A 6,425-nucleotide genomic window follows, 5' to 3' on the forward strand; every position below is an offset into this window, starting at 1 on the left:
GCGGGACATATAAAATCAGTCAACACTGTCAAATCAAATAAAACCTGAAGTGCCTACATGACGAGAAGAGTGGGCTGGCCAAAGCTAAAACAGGAACATCCTCATGTCAGAAATCAGAGGAGATTGAGGGTACCTGAGGAGGAAAGAGATGGTGGGTTGTCTTCATCTGGCCATGGTTGTGAGAGGTCAAAAAGGTTGTCTGGTATGAATAGGGAGAAGTCACCACTGCCAGAGAAAAAATCTGAATGATCAGTTCCATCATAATCATCGTCTCCCTTTGATAAAACGACGGCAGCACCTACAGGTAAATGACAGAAAGAGCAATTCAGGTTTGTTAAAACTACAACTAGTGAGCAAACTGGGTGACAACGTTTTCTTGGTTGTCTGATAGTTTCTAATGTTGCAGAGTTTTGTTTAGTTTTTTTAGTTTTTTAAAATAATGTCCAGATATGCAAAGCAAGAGGGGCCAATGTTTCTAGACATGTCATTCTATTTTCCCAGTTAAAATTTTTCTTTAACCTCATTTCAGAACAGATGGCACCATAGTTGCAGAATTCCTCTGAAGGTCAACCAGAAAATTAAAAGTGTATTTGTTTTATGCTATAGATCAGTTATCTCAACAGGCCAACCTTTTTTTTTTTTATCAACTCTTATTGCATTTTCACAAATGGCTAATTACTTCACGACATATGTATTCAGGAGTGCAATATGTAAACAGGAGAATAGAAAAAAAAAGACAAAAACAAAAAAGAGAAACAGCAACAATAAAACAAGAGATGGAAAAAAGACTAATCCAGAGTGCAATTGTAGAGAAGAAAAATAAAAAGCAAGGCAGAGATAATTGTAATGAAATAAGTGTGCATGGCTGATGTTTAAGCATTTCCTTTCCTACTATCTATGGAACAGCGGGCATCTGTGATTGTATTTTATTCCTAATGTGGTCAGTGAAGAAAGTCCATACTCTACAAAAAGTATCTGTGGAGCCCCATAATGAGAATTTTATTTTCTCTAATTTAAGGAAGAATAGTAGACAAGGAGCAATAGTGTTGTTGAGGCATTCCGAGATAGTATTGAAAATAAGTGACGCTTAGCACAAGACCAGAACATATGGATGTGAGAAGCGGGAGACAAGTTGCAGGAGGAGGGACCACCAGCCAAAATGACGTCGTATCTGCGTCCAGATTTTGATGGTTGACTTCACAATTTCATTTTTAGTAAAACCAGCAGAAGGAGCAGAGAGTGAGGTGTACACTAAAGCTGGCAGAGAGGAGGGTAAGCATGATAAGCATGATTATCTGACGAATACCGGGCGTCAAAATCTTATATTGAAGTTAAAAAGACACCTCACGGAGCTTGCACAAAGATCGCCTTTTTCGCTCCAGTGAAACAGCGCCCCCCAACGAACTCTCTACAGCCCAATTAATGGCACACGTAACAAATAAAAAACAAAACAAAAGAAAAGCTGGGAATATACAGTATGTTAAATAAATAAATGCTGATACTAATTTAAATGTAGTTAGCTCATATCTGCTGATAATATCGCCAGGCCTATAAATTGGTTCCGGATAGACTAGAGGTGTTTCCAACAAATAATACCCTATAATTCAAAATCTTGATTGTGCGCACGTGTGTGGGGTCGGCGGGTGGGGGCCCTACAAGACATTGTGCCCAGGGGCCTCTGACTTCTTAACAGAGCCTGCTTTTGCTCATCCATTACATTGGACTTGACTAAAGCTACATCGTGTTGTACTTAACATCATGAATCACTGCATTAAGTGTGCGTGGGTTGTCACTTTGGGCAAAGTGAATGGGACTTTCACCTTTGGAACCAGGAGCTTCCTGCCTGTCAGACTTTTGAACTCCCTGTTGCCATCCACTGCATGAGTGACAAGCACATGCCTCCACCCCCACCTCTCTCTGCACCTCACCTTACACACTGTGAGAAATACATTATAAGTTGCTGATTTTTAGGATTTCACTGTAATTAACTTGTGAGAAATTAGCATTGGTCACAGGGTTTTTGTCCATAAGCAAAAGGTTGTCTGGTTTACAATAAACATCTGCTGGCATGTAGGTGAGAGTTTTAACATAGACCAATCAAGAGACATCTGATGCCACATACATTTGCATTTCCTTTCTTAGCTCAGGAAGAGTTTTTGAGTGTATGCTTATTCTCTGCCATTTGTTCATCCTTCATCTACCATTTGCTGGCTGTTGTTTGCTTTGTACTTCTGTACTTAAGGAGAGGAAATGCTGAGTTTGGGAGAGTAACCGTGCGTTCTCTCCATGGCCACGTTACATAAAGAAATTATTCAACACATCTATTTGACTCCGTATTCTTTGGGAAGGAATTATTTTCCCTGACAACACACACACACACACACACAAAGAAACTTGTCTTGTAGATTCTGCTGCACCCCCAACTACCCTCGCCCCTGACCACACACTGCTTGTTAGGAATGTGGTTTTTGTGTTCATGTCTTCGTGGTTAAGTCTGTTTTTGGTTCTGTGTTTCTCTGTGTAGTCTTGTTCAGTCAGTTCCTAGTCCTGTACATTAGTTAATATCTTTTGTGTTTACTCCTGGTCTTGTGTTCCCTGTTTTGTCTTGTGTATTCCCTTGTTCCTTTACTGGTTATGTTTAGCTCGTACTTGTGCATTCTTGGTTATTCACCCATGTCTGCTTGTCTAAGTGTTCTCTCTGTTACCCCATGTTGTCTCTGCCTGCCTGCCTCTCTGTTTTCCTGCTGTCTCTCTGCCTGCCTCGTTAGCCTCATGTCTGTCACCTGTGTTGCTCCCGCCCTGCTCGTTATCCCTGGTATATATGTGTGGTCTTTCTGTTCAGCCCTTGTCCGGTCATTGTTGGTGTTACTCCCTGTCAGTCGTGGCTGCCGTCTCCCAGTCTTGCCAAGTATTTCGTCTTTCTATTTTCTGCTCTTGGTGTTTTGTGGATTACCTGTGTTGAATTTTGGTTTAGTTTCTCATTATGGCTTTTTATGGATTCAGGTGGTTGTGACAATTCCACACTGTACATACTGTTACTGTTAATACTCCTTGTCCTTACCTGAGCCTAACACTACTGTCAATTTTTATCTTGTTAATTGTTTAATGTTATCTTGTTTTTAGCACTATGGACCATGAGAAAAGGCATTCAATTAACTTGTATACTTTGTATGATGAGTCACTAAAACAAACTATTTGCCTTGTAGAAGCCTATTGCACAGCAGTTTCATTGAGTGCTACACATCTTGGGTTCTGTATAATGTGTTTCAAATTATTTCCTCACAGTCTACGTGAGCTGAAGGTAACGTGTGGTTCAACCGCTGAGAAGAACTACTGTATTGACTAGCATCCTGTATGACGGCAAATCAAAAACCTTTCGTTGTCTGTGGCCACGACGCAAAGTAAACTTCCTCATTCCCGGCATCAGTGCAAAATCTCCAGTATGTGTTGTAAAGGAGAGAGACATGCACTTAAGCCGCATGGCATCATGAAGTTTATAAACCAGTGACGGCGAGGGTAAAGAACATTTGAATAAAGACAGAAATGAGAAGATGTTATAGCTTCAGTTTACTTTCTTCACATTTCCATCCCTACTACATTAGTGTTCTGATTGTTCGGTAGACTCCCATTTACAGCAATAGATTACCTTTAAGATGTTTTCTGTGCTGGTTATAAAATGAAAGTTAATAAGTCAAAGAGGATTGGCTGAACAGATATTGAAATTGTGGTTAGTGCATGTAAAAAGAGACAAGAAAAAAACAATACTGAAGGGTTAAATGGGGCACAACATGCTGAACTGCTTTCATTTCTTGACAGGAATTGGTTTTGCTTGGTATTCAGTATGAAGTGAAGCTGATTGGAGAAAGATCACAATATAACTTGTTTTCAAATTTACCAGATTCAACTAAAATCCACATCTTAAGAATGTGGTAGCAACACACCCTATCAGGATGTCATTTCAAAGCAAACAAAATAAACCACACGTTTCTTTCACAGACTCACCGACAGTGCATATAAGTAGGTAAACCTTTATCGTGGTCATCATCACCTCTTCTTGTCTAAGCACCAGGCGAAAAACTCCTGCCGCTGTGTTTCTGATGCCTGTCTCTTCCGATTTATGTCAGTGTGTAGGCTCAGCCTACCAAAACATGAACAAGCTAACCACAATGTTTGTTTATACTTGTCACGTCAGCAGACTTGATGTTTCAGCCAATAGGCCCCATTATTAAATCAGTAGCCTATATTGTAATTTTTGGCTGTACTTTACAATATAACACTAATTAAATATCACACTACTGTATTGTACTACATACACTCCTTTTTTGTGCTTCTCTCATTAGTAGGCTACAAATAAAAATTTAAGGATGCAGCAAGTTGCATGGCAACACTACTGCTGCGTCAGAAGCCTTTCCAATTTTTTTTTTTTAAAGGATATAGTTTGACATTTTAATTGACCTTATGAGTTAAAAATTAGAGAAAAAAAGATGTCGGGTTTTTTTTTTCTGTTGATCTGTTTTGAAGTCTCCGTTGGTTGCCTTGCAACTGCTCCAAACAATACATAACATGGTGATCAGTGAGCATTAGATGTGCTGGATTTTGTGACCTTTAGGCATTGCCAGGCTAGCTGTTTTCCCTTATTTTCAGTCTTTGTGCTAAGATAGCCGGTTGCTGACTTAGCCTGACTTTGCTGATTTAAGGGGCTCCCTAAAAGAAAACAAGGCTGTTGTGTCATTCCCCTTGGTTGTACTGTTCACCAAATAAAGCTTTCATCATCATTTATATTTTTAGAATATTTTATAACCTATCACATTCAAGATTTCATTGTGTAAGACACAAGGACATTCAGTATGACTGTTTCGACTTTTTTTTATTGCAAAAAAGTCGACAGGTTGCAGATATTGCTAAATTGCCACCAGGGGTATCACACAAACATATGTTACTTGTACAAAAGCACTCTATGGTTCCCTCCATGACTATTTATTCTAGTAGGGGAGAGCCGGAACGATTAAAACACAGCGATTTTCTCGGAGCCCATATAAGTCTGATATGCCAAACTACCTCAGCACATACAGTCCACACAGTACTTAACAGAACAGGGAAAAATCAGGTGGATACGTCACACTTTCACGAGTTATATGAAAGAAGCTGTTTTCAATCACAGAAAGTAAATTCACTCAAGCGATCTTTTGTTTTGAATGATGAGTTGTGTTTATTGTTCCATGTGCCATGGTCATGATTAGATAAAAGATTAGTTAGTACTTTAACATATCCTGAAGTTTTAAATGTCAAAGTTTTACAGTTTAGAAGCTAGTGAAGTTTAAACATCAAGAGTCGCTGTTGGGACGATTGAAACAGGTGATTCATTCGTCCCGACACGCAGCCATTCTACCCTATTTAGATACGGCGGGAGGGGGACAGAGTCCACTAGGCTGCAGGCTGGACCACCAGGATGCTCACAGCCAAATAACAGGATCTTCACAGTAGACCAGGAAAACAGGCTGCAGATGTACATAAAAAGGGCAGCCGATATCTGATCTAAATGTGCATTAGCTGTTAGATTTTCTAGTTAGCTAGCTAAATTGTATTTCTACTATTTTTTATTAAGAAAAAGGACATAATGAGTTTGCAATTACATATTAAGCAGGATAGTGTCAAGCTTTCTAAATAAAAACAAGAATAACATAAACTATTTAAATGTATGTTGTTGTGTTTCTTCATTCCCACCCCTGTGTTTCATCCGTCCCGCACAGTAGGGACGAATGAAACAATGCGCACCTTTCCTTCAAAGTGATATTATACTGAAGTCGTTCCACATTTTAACAAGATAACACCTGGTATTGATACAACACACGTGAGTGGTTGACGACCACAACAAATGATTTCTGTCTGTAATGTTATATTTTAAAATGATGTATATCTGAAAAGTGTTTCATTCGTCCCGGCTCTCCCCTATCTTTGTGGACACTCACATGAGGGCCCTGTTTACTCAGTTGATTTAGGCTGTTGGAGTTACATCGGTTGCATAACTTATGTAATTTACATATAGCCTTAGCTATGTTTGCTATGTTTACTATGTTAGCTTCGTAGCATTAGCTGGCCAGCTAACTATGTTAAAGAGGTCATATTATGCTAATTTTCAGGTTCATCATTTTATTTTGTGGTTGTACCAGAACAGGTTTACATGGCTTCATTTTCCAAAAACACCACATTTTTTATCATACTGCACATTGTTGCAGCTTTTCTTTTCACCCTGTGAGTTGAAGGCTTCGTTTTAGCTATGGAGTGATACATCTTGTTTCTACATAATCTTTGTTGGGAGTTGCACATGCGCAGTTCCTAATTAAGGACTAGCCAATCAGAAGCAGAGTGAGAAGTCGGTAAACACGGCTTCGGTTCAGCTATATGTTCCCCTTACCAGCTTGGCA

At 39.3% G+C, this 6,425-nt stretch overlaps 1 long non-coding RNA gene across 1 annotated transcript; it reads left to right on the plus strand.

Moving 5' to 3' along the window:
* Nucleotides 1-2,863: 2,863 nt before the first annotated feature.
* LOC123980639 lies at nt 2,864-4,310 on the plus strand. The gene is made up of 2 exons (XR_006827535.1): nt 2,864-2,908; nt 3,286-4,310. It is a non-coding gene; the product is annotated as an uncharacterized LOC123980639 (long non-coding RNA).
* Nucleotides 4,311-6,425: the final 2,115 nt, after the last annotated feature.

The sequence above is a fragment of the Micropterus dolomieu genome, linkage group LG12 (assembly GCF_021292245.1).
Source record: "Micropterus dolomieu isolate WLL.071019.BEF.003 ecotype Adirondacks linkage group LG12, ASM2129224v1, whole genome shotgun sequence".
NCBI lineage: Eukaryota > Metazoa > Chordata > Actinopteri > Centrarchiformes > Centrarchidae > Micropterus > Micropterus dolomieu.